This window comes from Centruroides vittatus, unplaced genomic scaffold, assembly GCF_030686945.1.
Source record: "Centruroides vittatus isolate TY-2023 unplaced genomic scaffold, ASM3068694v2 scaffold_1167, whole genome shotgun sequence".
NCBI classification, from domain to species: Eukaryota; Metazoa; Arthropoda; class Arachnida; order Scorpiones; family Buthidae; genus Centruroides; species Centruroides vittatus.
In genome coordinates this window covers 384210-399675 of record NW_027122671.1, presented here as the reverse complement: position 1 = coordinate 399675, position 15466 = coordinate 384210, and the positions used below count along the sequence as shown (strand labels likewise).

Below are 15466 nucleotides of genomic sequence, written 5' to 3'. Positions count from 1 at the left end.
CCTAACAGGGGTAGGAAATTTAGGAAAATGCGCAGGACGCAGCTGCATCCACCTTCTGAGTGATTTTACGAGTAAAGCCGAGTAGCTTACATATTAAAAATTTTCGTAAAGCTTTTCTGCACCTCCCCTCTTTGTATTTCTGAATCCCTTATTCTGCGTAACCAAAACCAAGGCACAGATACTAAAACCAACTGTTTTATCAGGCACTTACGATCTGTTATTGCATTATTATCATTCGATTAATGTAATTTTTAAATGTATACAATTGGTTAGTAAATAATGTAACTTAAATTCAGTTATTCCGAATGCTCTTGAATTGTAAATTTGCATTATTTTTTCTCATATATAAAAAAAAAAAAAAAAAAAAAAAATTTCATACCGAAAGAAAAAATATTGAGGATATCTATCTTCAATATGTTCTAAATCGACTTCTATGACAAGTTAAATCATTCTTTTTTGTATATAATGTAAAATAATATTTTCATTATAATCCTTATTTCATTTTTACATAGAACTTTCATGAAATTTTAATTGTAGTTAATTTTTTTTTCTATTTTCAAATTTTCTAAACTATATAAGCCTATTTTAATGTTGCAATATATCTCAATCATTAATTAATTATTTTTAAATAATTTTTGTATAGTATAAAATTAATAAAATAAATAATTATTCATAAAATTTTGATTATTTCTTTCGATAACCTATAAATAAATACAGTACTTCTTTTTGCTTACTATTATATATACAATAATGGATATTTTACGTCAAGCAAAAAATTACAACAGTTCTAGTAAAATAAAAAAAAAAATATTGACTCGTAATCAGATAAATTTTTTACTTGAGAAATTGTAGATGCATATGACCGACATTACTTATCACTTATATTTTATAAACTAGAATAATTAATTTATAATAACTTTAATAATTTCAATCATATTATATCGAATTTATTTAAATGTAAAGCAAATTATTTTGTTTGAATCATTAAATTTATCTGTTTTAAAAATCTATGTATGTCATATTAAAATTTTATAAACTCGCTCTTCTACTTTCTTCTAAATTTTAACAGGATTTTAATGTAAAAGTTTCAAGAACTTACAGCAAACTTTTATTTTCTCGAAGGACTAGCAATACAAAATACAGTATATTTTAATGTAAAAGCCATTTGCATTCACAAAACATAAGTTTCCAAGGATTATTTTCTAAAAAAATGTTCGATTTTATGATAAGTGTGTCTTAAATTGGAGAATATAAATAATTGAAATAAACTCGAATCGTGTCTTAAATAAAATATTTTTCAAGTAAAAATGAATGTATATATATATTTTTGTAATTAAGAAATCAAATAAACTGTAACTAAAAATAAAGTATTTATAGTAATAACGAGATAGTGATTGATAGTGTAAAGTTTTCGTAATTAAACCAATGATCCGCGTGCGTCATCCTTGGGTCATTTGTTTACGAAGTAATCATGCAAAGCACAGTCATTTTTTAAAATCAACTTATTAAAACAGATTTTAAATAAAATGTTTTTATCTTATATAAGATTTAAATTTAGATCAAAGAAAAATTATGTAGTGGTAATGTTGAGTCTTGCCAAGAATGACGTCATATTTCGTCATTTACTTCAATTCCTACCCGTTCTATATTTATCGGGTCAGTTGATTTGTTCAAGGCTTTCTAGAACGGGGTTATACAAAACCAGTTATCCGGATATAATAGTAATAATGAAAGTAATAATAGTGTACGATATATATATTATATATATATATATATTATTTATTTATTTATTTATTTTAATAATAATAAAGTCATATTGCAACACTTAGATAAAAGCTCATACATTCAGTTCAAATCTTTCTCTGTGTTTTTAAATTTAAATTGAAGTATATAATAAACAACTTAGGAGCTTCTTCTTTAAATAATTTTAACTACTAATTCAATATTCAAATGAATCAATATCAATCATCACTAATGAACTTAATTGAAAAGAAATCTTTTAAAACAATTTATTTGACATTCTCGTTTAGTTTTATGCATTTTTGACAAAAAATACCTTTATCATTTTTATATTATTGCTTTATGTTATGTATTTTAAATGCATTTTGATTTGCAAAACTAAAAAATTCACGATTGCACGTTCGTCATAAAGTAAATTTTATTCATACCTTTCCAGAGTCTGAAAGGATTATTTATTTTCACTTAATGTAGAATCGTCCATAAATTGCTTAACGCTATTTTTATTTACTTTTTAACTACTATCCCACACCCTGAAACGCTGTAGCAAAGTACAGTACAGACCCCGAAATCACGTAATGCATTAAGCGTAACCAAATCAATTGTATTAAAGAATTATAGGCATTGTTTGACTGTTAATAAGATAAGAAATAAAATTTTAATTATTAATTAAGTTTTTTTATTATAAAATTACAAGTGTTTTATTTTAAATTAAAAAATTTTTACTTTTATGGGTTTTTTTTCTTGATAAATTAGACGACAAAAGTTATAATCAAAACTGAGAAGTTGTTGCTATTTGGCGGGAAAACTACCCGTAGCTTAATCTTTGCATACTGTATTTAACAAACAACACACCAGTCTATGTAACGTTTTCGTAAACACCCCGCACCCCTTGTATTGCATCGTGATCATTGCTTGCATACCCACCTACGTTACATAATTTATGGACAGCTCCTGTAAAGAATACATTTTACTTCTAATTACGGTCTTTCTATTATTATAATAACTCGATACGTTTTTATCTAATTTTACAGCTTTGTTTTCCGGTGTTATTTACACAGCTATTTATCAATACAGTGGTGCCTCGTATAACGTACGCCTCGAATAACGGACGCTGCGAACAACGGACTTTCTGTTTGGCCGTTACGTGACTCGAGCAACGGCCTGGCTGCGAACAACGGACTTTCCGGCATAATTGGTGACTGCTCCATGTGTGCGTTCTTTAATAGCGGTCGCTCTGCGTCTCCGCTACTACGGGAGTGCGCTGCTGTTTGTAGGCATTTAGGAACGACGGTGAAAGAAAGATGGCGGCGCCCGCACAAGATGGCGGCGCCCGCACTATCGATAGTATCGTGATGGAGGAATCTATGTTCTAAAATATGAGCTTTAAAAGGCAAAAGAAGGATCCCAATTGTAAAATTTAACCATAAAATGGATTATTTGTTGAAAGAGCATTCAAAATAGCCTCGAAAAAAATTCGTAAAGACGCTTATATCACCGCGTGCGCTAATTCGCGCTTTCACAATTTCTAAATTTTCATTCATAAAACCACATAATGGACCCGGAAACGAAACTATCTGAGCCATGCGGCGTGCACTCCCACCGGAATTCAGGAACGCGTTCCGCAGGAATTTTTAAACGGATCTCGCTCGCGCAGAGTTACTCGGAGGAATAAAAGAACGCACCCCATGTTCATTTTTTATGATACAGTACGGTTATTTTATGCTGCGGAACGAATTAGATATTTTAACATGTATTTCTATGGGAAAATGCGTTTCGTATAACGGACGTTTCACTTAACGAACGTGCACCTGGAACGGATTAAGTACGTTATATGAGGCACCACTGTATTTCAAAACTTTTCTATAACATTTACAAATATTATTATTAATTATAAAAAACTACTAAACTGCGTAATTATTTTTTGATTTTATGTTATAAATGAAAGAATTAAATAGATTATTTTGCGTAATAAATTTCAACACTTAAATTTTTAAATTTAGAATTTAAATGTTGAAATTAATTACGCAAAATTTTGATAAATTAGATCATACCGAAAGATCATCTTTAATTAATGTGTTTATAATTTTGAATCAGTATATACTGCACTTATTATTGCTGTTAAAATTTTAACATTTCGCACGAATTGTTGTAAATGAGTAAATTTAAAATAGTAATTTAATTTAAAGTATAAATTAAAATGGAAATTTTAGACAATAGGTTTAAATTTCTTATTAAATTTCAATTGTAACGTATTTTAATTATTAAAACTGAATAATATGTAGTCAAAATCATTATTTGGTATCATAAAGCATATATAAACTTCGGGGATAAACAATTATTTTTATTTAGTTCGTACACATTATATTTTAAACGAGAGAATCTTCTGTTTGTGGATTAAATTACTCACCAGTATTTAATAAATTACTCATAAACAATTAGTTAATTTTGTTTGAGAAAAGAATACTGAATATTCTGCTATCTAAAAACTCTATATAAACAGTTTATTGTAGATCCGAAGAAAATGTATAAAGAAAAACCAAAAATTAGGTTAGGTTTCCGATAACATCGTTAATTAGTAAAAATGTAACACTGATAAGAAACTCTATGAACTTATTTTCTAAATCTGTTTATTTTTTCTGGTATAATATAGTTTTCTGTACTACAGTTTTTCAAATAAATACATTGAAATGTTACATTGAGAATTTTATAATCTAGTTATAAAGTTTTTAAGTTTATATTGAATCTGTTTAAATATCGATTAACTGACGAAGCCATAAAATAAATAGGCGAAAGCGCTTTTTAACGTAAAATATTGCAATGTTTTACTGTTTATACATTACGAAATAAGTCTCAAAGTTATGACATATTTATAGTTATAAAGAATTTTTAGGTTCTTTAAAATTTGTTATAGTCTACGTGATTTCTTATTAAACTTTGAACATTTTCAACATTTTATAAATATATGAGACCTTCAAATGAAACTAGGACTTCACTTAATAATAATTAAAAAAAAAGCAGTCTATATATGTCAGCTTACTAAATAGATTGACATATATAACATGGTGAACAGCTGCCTTTTGATGCCTTAATAATATTTATTAGACTATTATTAACTACCACGCGGCAGAAGATTGATACAGACTTTCACCATCTTGGATTGCTTAACAGGTCATAGTTACTTAAAGAATTGGTTTTCCTTACAAGATCATATCATCAGATATATATTTATATATTGATACATAGAAGCAGATTGTGCTTCAGTTGCGAGATTTAAGCTTCCTTCGAATTCCATTTCTTACTTCCTGTATGGTTTTCTTGTTACTTTGGGGAACTTATTCATATACCGGTATATGTGGCGCCCGTCCCTCACGCTTCTTAACGCCCAGCCCAGCCATCTATAGACACCATATATATATATATATATATTCATATAATAATTCATAACTTAATTGAAATAATTCTTTTTAGACTCACATTTAAATATTGTAAAGAGAAAGAAAAGTGGATTTAATAACAGCTAAAAGTTCAATGATTTAAAAAAAGCAAATATTTTCTATGCAAGTTTCGTGTTTTCAAAATACTTAAAAGATTTATATTTTATCGACCAATACTTATTACATTTTAATATTCTAAACTCATTTTCATTTTAATTTATTTATATTAAAATTAGTTAAATCTAAATAACCGTAATGCAATCATATTTAATTTTATTAAAGCAAAATGAAATTACAAATATGTTTAAGCTTACTTATTGCGACAAAATTGACTAAGCAAATAACTCTCAAATCATTAACAAAAATAATTTATGAATATTAATTAATTTATAAATTAAATAATTTTAAAATTTATTGAATACAGCATTGAAAGTTTTAGAGATGCCGAGTTAGAATATTACACTTTATTCGGAATTTTCTTTTCATCATTTCATTAAACAGTGTTATCAATGACTTGTTGAACTATCAATATTTCCTAGTAGCTCAATGCATTAATTAATTTATTTCACAAAAAGTGCAAGTTCATTTTAGTACTTTATTCATAATAACACAATACGACAGGCAATAAATTGAATTATCAACCAGGATATCTGTTTATAATCTTGGTGAATAATTATTTTGAACTCTTTGATCGCAGAAATTCAGCAAAAACTGGAAAATATACTTCATTTCTGATTACATATTTTAGACAGATGTCATGATCGATAACTTCTAATTGTTTCATGTTTTCGGGACGATTAGAAGAAATGTTTAGTAGATTAGCAATATTTGATTAATATTGTCCTTAATAAGGTAGCCATTATAATGGATAATCTTGAACATGGCAGTTCTAGTGCATCTACTATATGAACAACAATCAAAAAAAACAATTGTGATTAAGGTTGGATAGCAAAGGTGTCAATTTGCCATTGTGAGTTAATAAGGGTTCGAGTTCAGTTCTGAAGTTCAAAAATCTTTATGAATGGTTCGGTTCGGATATGTTAGGCAATTTTTTTTTTCGTTATTTGTCGTTTATAATTTGGTTGTCTACCAAATTACAGTTCATCGCCGAACTCATATGAATATGTCTTTTTAACGCTCACAGAGTAAGAAGCAATTAAGCATTTGTTTGTTATTGATAGACATATTTATCTGCAATAAGTAGCCAAAGTAATTAATTCAGCATAAACTGTTTTACCATACATGGAACTAGGTGTATTCACGATTCATAGTTTTTCTCGCTATACCGGCTTTCGTAACTTTCTTCTTAAAAGTCACGAAGCGTCGTTTCTCGAAACCTTGACTTCGTTAGTACAGGTTCTATGGCAAAAGCTATCGGCTTAAAGGAAAGATGCCTTGAAACAACAACAACAATCGAAATCTACAACAGAAGAACTAGTTGTTGTATTTTTAAACTTACATAATGATACAAAAATATTCTCTTAAAAGACAATAATGTCGACCAATAAAATGCCCAAAAAAGATGAAATGAGAATTATGAGGTTTATGGTTGTCAATAGCTAAAAGTTTTAGGTTTGTTACTTTCCTAAAATTGTCCGATTACGTGCGTGTTCATGATTCATAGTTTTTGCATAATTCAGTTTTCCTAAAAACAAAACAAAACAAAAAAAAAGCATCCATCGTGAATATCCCTATTGGATTTCAGGAAAATCTCTACATATTAAATGCAAAAAAGTTTACTTTTTTAATTAATAGAACAGCTACGTATTTTCAAAAAAAAAAAAAAAAACAAGGATAAATTCAATGAAATGGGTTTTTGAATCGAAAGTTAATTCTGATGATGAGAGATCAGCACATATTTAATTGTGTATTTGATTCTTTTAAGCAGAGAAAAATAAGCAAATCATTACAAGTTCTAAATTATGTGCAAAGTATGGAATAATTTATTGTTTCGAAACTTTGCCCAGTAATTTGCTTTGCCCAAGTTAACGCACGTTGCACATTAATATATTTCAAATTATGAATAAATGTGAATAATAATAACCATTACTCTAAGAGCCTAGCCTAGCTAGTAGTTAATCACGAAAGTAATAAATCTTTGTACGGAATGGATTTCTTCTCATTTTTACTTACCCGGCTGTTATATATAACAGAGAGAAAGTATGGCGATCGGTCCAAAAATGACCCTTCCAAGATTGTAAAAATCTTGGGGGTCATTTTTGGACTTAAAACACTGTAAAAAATCGAAAATGAAAAAAATTGGGGGGGGGGCAATTTCTGTATGTATGGATGTTAGTGTGTGTGGCACTTTCAGCCTCTTTGAAGCTTAATAAATCCTGTGCTTTTTGTCGAAAATTTCTGAATTTTGCAGGGAGGTTTGTTTATTAGGGGATTGATACTCTTAAATTTTGGTGATTAAAGGTCAAAGGAGGAATAAGGGGTCTGTATTTATAGGTTAACTTAATACATTTACTCGTTATTAGATTTAAATTTTTTATAACTTATCTCTACCCACAAAATTAAACTTTTTTGCCATCTTATAACAGTTAAAAATATAAAAAGTTTTAAAATAAAATATGATAACAGATGGCGCCACCAAAATTTTAAATGTTTCCGGGAAAGTTGAGCGACTTTATTTAATATGACTTTATAATATTCGCGGCACACTTAGACATCTCTTGCAGCGCCGTTCGAAAATCACTAATTTGAGATAACAATAACATAGTACTTTTTAAACTTGTATTTATTTACATAAATAAAACGCTATTTCAAGTTTAAAGTGATAAGCTGAACAACGTTTAAGATACTACGATATCATTGGTAAATTATCTTCATTTAGAAATGAAAGAATAATGTTTACTATAGCATCAGTAAATAATATAATAAATTCAAAATACTATTTTTGGAGTTATCTATAAGTTATGTTTGGCTTTCGAACTCTTTCTTTAAATTATAAATAACAAACAATGTGTTGTTTATGAAGTCGTTCGAAATCAACGGTTTTTTTCAATGACTGATTGATATCTGAATAAACAAAAAGATAAAGCTAAGAATGCAATTCAATGAAACAGTAAGCTCTTTCTATGAGTTTTAAATCCTTTTCAAACTGAGAAATGTTTAGTCCATAAGAAACAAAAGACGGAATGCAACATTTCACGCAGCAGTATCACTATCTGAAAGATTTTTTTCTTATTTTTCACAATAAATTAATGAAAAATTATAAACATTACATTATAGAGCGTACTTTTATAATTAATTATAAAAATAATAAATTTCTTCTTATCTTAATATTTTCAGCCAAGCACAATGTGTAAAGAATGAGTTTTCAAATGAACTATTCTCTTAGTACGAACAACCAGTGGCGTAGCGAGGAAGTGCAACGGGGTGTATCATGCACCGGGCGCCACTCGCAGAGGAGCGCCCAAATGGTCTCCAAGGCAAACTATATGTGTTTCTGGAGGGGAGGGTGAGGGGGCGCCAATAAAGTGTCGTGCCCCGGGCGCCAGTTATGTTCGCTACGCCACTGCGAACGACAAACACAATATATTGTATAAAAGACGAGTTCGGTAAAAGAACTATTAATGAGTGTATCAGTGCACGTACTGATCGTATAATACTGGTAAAAGGATTTGTTTCGGTGCGCAGAGTTCAGAAAAAATCAATTTTCTATCAGTGAAACAATAAGGCTATTCTACGTGTTACCAATTTGGTTATGAAGAGTATGAATTTTCTTTGCTTTCGAATGAAGAATTATCTCAGACAGTTGAAAACGGTACGAAAGGTATATAAATAATGTTGAATAATATTCTTTTTCGAAATAGTAACGATGACCTGAAAGAGTTGCTTTTCCGACATTTTGAACGCATGCACTAATCATTCAGTAATTTCTTTGCTATATTACATCATTACCTATGAATTGAAAGAACTGATACCCAAGTCATTGGCCGGATGACCGAGAAATTAAGATGGCAGTCTATCGCTCTGAAGAACCCGGAATCGAAACCGGAGGAGTTAAAAACCTTTAAGTATTTTTCGGGGTAGACCCTCTGGATATGTCGAGCCCTCGTCTTTCACCACATTGTGGGCTGGCCGTATCCATAATGGACTTACTAAAAAAGCCCTCTTAGTGCCCACAGACACTAAGATTTAAAATAAAATAAAGATACCCAAGTTTATTTACTGAACTCGTCTATAATAACATATATAACTCAACATATTAGTAATACCACGCTGTAAGAAGGAAAAGAGAGGGAGTTTTAATAACACTATGCATTAAAACATGTCATTTCTTTCATCGTTTGCCTAGAATCCATCAGATGGCGCAACATGTAAAGTTGTGTATTTTCTCATTGAAATATAGTTATCTAAGTAGTAGTTTTGTTTTAATATACTATAAACATAATCAGAAAGTAAATGAGAATTTTGTAGAGAGAGATAGAGTAATTAGAGATTAGACATTTTCTGTTTTAAATCATTTATTCATTTATAATTATAATACAATAAAAATTCACTATGAAAGCATCTTTAAAAATGTTTTCTTTTCCTTGATTTCCAACCCAAGCAAATATTTTTTTTTTTGTTTTGCATATTTGCGCATTCCCAATAAAATATAATAATAAATTATGTAAGCTAGCATCTCTTCTGCATGTCTTTTACATGGAAATTTCAAAGGCTTGCAACATAAAACGTTCTATGCAGTTTTCATAAACAGATATCTAACAAGTTTGGCTTGTTTTAAAAGTACTGCATAATAGAGTGGAAAAAGTATTGCATATAGAAAATGCCTCGATACAAACTTGACATAAAAATTATTTTCCATAGTTTTGTGATATTTTGTTTTAGGCGATGCTAAACATTACTTCATACATCCTTCCGATGGCAATAGAAGAATTTTCATATTTTCTGATACTTCTCATTTTATAAAAACAATCAGAAATCGGCTTCTTAATAGACGTAATTTATATGTATTCTAATTTCATAAACTTATTTAAATGCTTTATTTTTGAGCTGTAACTTATTTACGGTTTGATTGTTGGCATCATTAAATGGGAACATTACAGCGTTTCTTGCTCTGGATTCCAGAGCAGGATGCTTAAAAGTTTGCCCTAAACAAACTTCTAATCATATTTATTCAAACTCTTTTCAAAAAATGAAAGTAAAATTGTCTACCGAAATATGTTTCTAATAGAATAAGTATACAATGGATAATAATATGTATGATTTATCTTAAAAATTAGATGAATTTAACATGGTTTAAGTAAATTTGAATTTATGTTTAAATTAGTTTAATTTGTCTTATAGGTTTTAAGGAACTCAATTGCAGATAGACTAAAGTTTTATGCTCAGGATGACATCAATATTACTGATGTGAGCAGGGCCGGATTTACCAATCCAGGGGCCTTGGGCACAAATTCGGTGGGGGCCCCCTTTAAGAGTAGACAAATTTGATGATTTAGAAAATTTACACAAAATACTGTACTTTCAACTAGATTTCAACTAGGAAGTTGTAAATTTCATTTAAAAATAAGGTTATTGTAAACATACATATATTTTATTGTGTAAAACTAATTATTTTAATTTAATTGAAAAATACCTATGTAAATTTTTTCCCGAAATTTTCCGATGTTTAATAGGTTTTTTCCCGGGTTTGGTTTTCTTTGCCGTGTAGCCCTCATGATTAGGCCACACTAGGCTGTCGCAGTAATAGAAAAAAAATTATGTTTAAACATAGTTTTGTGGGGGCCCCTATTTTGTGGGGGCTCTGAGCACCGGCCCCAAATGTCCTTATGTAAATCCGGCCCTAGATGTGAGTCCAACAATCAGATTTACAAAATGTAAAAATGATCTTTTTGATGCTCTTAATAGATGATTTTCTTCAGAAAGTGTGAAAATAATCAAATGATCCACAACGGGTGAAAATATTTCCATACTTTTACTTTTTTCTTTCTGTGACTGTTATAGTTTTCTTTTAATAATTTAACAAAATTGGTTATTATTTCTGTTGTTCGTACTTAAAAATAACCTTGAATAGCTGAACACCTGGAAAACAAGCCAATTCTACCAGAAGAGTTTTTAAAGGGTTTTGCTTTACATTAGATCTCTTATATTCTGGATTTTATAATAAAATTTTCAGTATTCACAAATTTAAATTATACGAAGGTGCCAAAAAATAATTCGATAATCGAGAACAACAAAATCTACTGAATATGTGTTATGTATTTTCAAAAAAATATTTTAAAAATTGTTCATAAATATTTGTTCTCATTACTTTTTGCTCGGGAAATGTCGGGCATACCTGCTTGTCTTAAGTAAATACTAACACAAAATATATTATTACGAAGATTTTATTATGCTTTAGCTACAAAAAGAAATCGTTAGCAAAATAAAAGCATAATTACAAAGTAACGTAATCATAGAAGTCCTGATCGAATAGGTACGACGAACGAAAGAATATCCGCGAGAGGAAGCAAGATAGATTATACTGTATTGTAATTAACTTGTTCTATTTAATGACTATATGCAGGCTCGACTGTCGTACTCGTCACTTATGCAGAGATGTACAGTACTTTTCCAGATTTTGCGCTCTACATCATGCTTTTAACAATTAAAAAGTCAACCTTTGCGTGAAGAGCACTGAAAGCATTACATTTTATACATCACAAATATCGTCTATATTTACTTAATTAAAAAGAAAACGAGTCTCGAATAGATGCCAAAATAATGGAGGTACCACCAGTTCGTCCTTCTGATTAAAAATTTTCGTTGGTGGATTGACTCGGATATATCGGGTTTCAACCCTTCATCATCCAGCTAGGTATGGCTAATACCATGAGAAGTATAACTGAAAGGCCTCTTACAGTCCACAGAACGGAAAATCAAAAATTGAAAATAATGTATTTTTAATTTTGTTTCGTTTAATTAAATTTTTATTAATATTTAAATTTTATATCTTAAAAAATTTCTCCGATAACTATATCTCAATTATAAAAAAAAATAATTTGTATCTTAGTTTCCATTATTATGTTTTATTTATTTCATTCAATTAGAAAGTTGTTTACAAGAATTTTCAAAAAATCCACACAAAAGCATTCTTTTAAATGAGGTTACAAATATTTAGTTATAACATTGATATATTTTCTTTTTAAAATAAAATATAGCAAATGAAATGAAAAGTGTGAAACAATCAACAATAAAGCTATTATTACAGATTTAATGAAGTAGTTTTGGTCTTCCCGTTTCAAGTTCACTTCTTTTTGAGACATTTGCACTTGAACCATTTGCATTTTCCACCCGGAAAGCCATTATCTCTGCAATGAAGGATGCATCTACTGCTTGAGAATGGACAGCGTGCATCAACCAAATTTTCTGTTTAAAAAAATTATTATATATTAGTATACGAATAATACAGCATTCATAGTTTTTAATTTATTATAAATACTACGTAATATATTATAAAATGTTGTCATATGGAAAATTTATCTGACGAAGGCTAAGTCCAAAACAATATGAATAAACTTGAAACTTTTCATACTGACAATTGAGTAATTGATTAAGAATTAGATCATGGCTTCATTTTTTTAAATTTAAAATTAAATTTATTTTAAATTTAATTAATTAACATAAGTTAAATATATCAAGACGACCACACTACAAGAAACATAACTCAAAACGGTAAACATTTCTTTCTTTATATTATGAAATGTTCATCTTTTACCAATACAATACAATACATTTTAATGTTTCCTCTTCTAAATCAGAAGAGGAAACGTATTAAAATGTATTGTATTGTTAAGTAATATCATTTTAAAAGTATTCCAACTAGTTAGAAAAAGAATTGAAATAATTAAAACATGGCCTATTATAAACTTTGTTTTCTACCCTTTTATTCCGATGATTTTTTTTTCATATCCATCATAGGTTTCAGCTAGGCACAATCGGATCCGAGTTTAAATCTAGGAATTTTTCATAGAAGGTTCAATCCATATATGTCGTCCCATCCTCACTACTCGGATGCTCCCATTGTGGGCCTGGCCGAATCCATGATGAATATGGGAAAAATGCCCTCTTTGTGCCTGTAAGGAGGAAGAAATTAAAAATATATATATATTTTCGTTTATTTATTAAATTAGGTGTAAATTTTGTTTAACATGTAATAAAGTTAATATAGATTCTTCATAGAGAATTAATTATAATGTAAAATTCTAATTAATATATTTAAAATATTTAATTTATAAATTATTAGGCAGAATAATTGTATTAGAAACTTACCGTTAACACAGAACGCCAATACCAATAGCATCAAAACAAATACCGCCTTCATTTTTTTTAATAGAGCGTAAACAACAATTTTCGAATTTTTAAAATTGTTTTTATATTATTTTTGCTTCCCTTTTTCTCGTTTTTGAGGAAATCCTTTTTTGTTTTTCCCAGTTTTCAGGACATCCTTCTTGATTTTTTGTTATACCCAACATACTGGTCTAACTAAAATCGAACTCGAATATAATTGTAAAATTTAATATTCTATCTTTTATTATGTTCTATCAGAAAAAAATATATGAAAACTGATTCAACGAAATCTCAAAAATGTAAAATATCCAAAAAAAAGTTTTGTTTGTAAACTGTTTACCATCGTCAACATAGAAAACTAAAAGTAAAACTAAACATCAACATAAAACGTGTCTTAAAAAAGTTTTAATTTATTAATTTAAATAATAAGAGCAAACTTGGTTTCGATAAGTTTAAGATAAGACTGTGAACTAATAAATAAGAAAATCTGCTACGGTAAAGTAATAAATAAATAACAGGAAAGAAAATATGATTTAACTAAAATTTACTTATACTGTGTGGGTATCAAGATTCCTATTTACCATTAAATTTTCGAAAAGTACAGTAATTATTTTATTGACAAATATATTTATATATGTGTATATAACCTGCGTTAGCGTAGATTTTCATGAATTCTTTAAGAAATTTACCCAAATATATTTCGTTTTCTGAAACTAAAACAGAAAATTATTTGAAACGAGCAAATTAATCTTACCACATTCTTCATTCTATTTTCACTAACAATCTTCGAATGAATTAAGATCTAGAATTTTGGCTGTTAATTTCATTACATTTTATATTATTATTTATAAAGTTTTATTATATTTAATCTATAATTATGACAGTTATGATTATAATATGATTACATAAAAAATTCATAGTAGTCATTATTAAAAAAATTATAATTTTTTAAGGAATTGCTGTTGTTTTTAACAAGGAATTGTCTGCACTGGAAACATAATTGGTTTTAAACTATATTAAAGTGATTTTTAATGTAATTAAATTAAAATAAAAGTGTTATAATGTGTTTTTTTTCATCGAAATAAAGTAGCATCCTTATTTTCCTAAAATTTTTCCAAATCAGGTAATTCCGGGATGAATGTTCCACCGATAAGAGAATTAACCAGAAAAAGTTTACTGTAAAAATATGATTATTATTTAATAAATTTATTTTAATTATACTTATTGAAAATTAAAAATAATATAAACATATTATATTGTATTATGCTAACGGCAGAACTGGTAGAATTGCACTTATGATTTTTGACAATTAACAAAAGTAATCAGCTTTTATCTCTGCAAACTTCTATGCGTTAAATGCATATCAATTTTTATGATCTTGATCACTTATGACATTTTAATTTCAAAGTTGTATTGAGAGTATTATTTAAATCTAATTGAATGAATATTAAAATAAGCTATTTTACTACGATTTTTTAAAGTGCTTTGCGGGAACTAAGACACATCATGGCTTTTGTGCACGAAATGTTCAGGCTTCAGGGCCATTATGGATGCAGTCGAGTAGTAACGAACATGTAAGAGTCAAATACTTTTTTAAAATTTTTAAAGATCTTTTCTGGAATCTAACCAAGTGCCGAGATAGCAATGTTAGATATAATATACTCCCGATACTGATACCAAATTAAGTGGTCGGTACAATATATCACAAGACATTAATTCTGGTATGCTTTTAACACAGTACTTTGAATTTTCAAATTCCAATTTATGCATTTCCTCTCACAAGGATTTCTTTGACAGAAGTAAGAAATGAATAATTATCGATGTTACTAATAAGACTTCTTTCTCTTCCTCATTTCTTTCTTTATTTAAATATAAATAGATTTCGTAGCTAAAGTTCGTGAAGTTGTTTATCACAAATCCAAACGTATCTAGAGTAAGTATATAATTTACTTAATAGTTGGTTAGTAATAATTAGTAAGAGTCACTTTGTTGTTGTATCAAAACAA

The 15466-nt window shown here is 28.4% G+C and overlaps 1 long non-coding RNA gene across 1 annotated transcript; it reads right to left on the bottom strand.

Annotated features, from left to right (window-relative positions):
* Nucleotides 1-12183: 12183 nt before the first annotated feature.
* Nucleotides 12184-13649, bottom strand: LOC136986643 (uncharacterized). The gene is made up of 2 exons (XR_010882508.1): nt 13443-13649; nt 12184-12539 (listed from the first exon to the last, which is right to left on the bottom strand). It is a non-coding gene; the product is annotated as an uncharacterized lncRNA (long non-coding RNA).
* Between the last annotated feature and the right edge of the window lie 1817 nt (nt 13650-15466).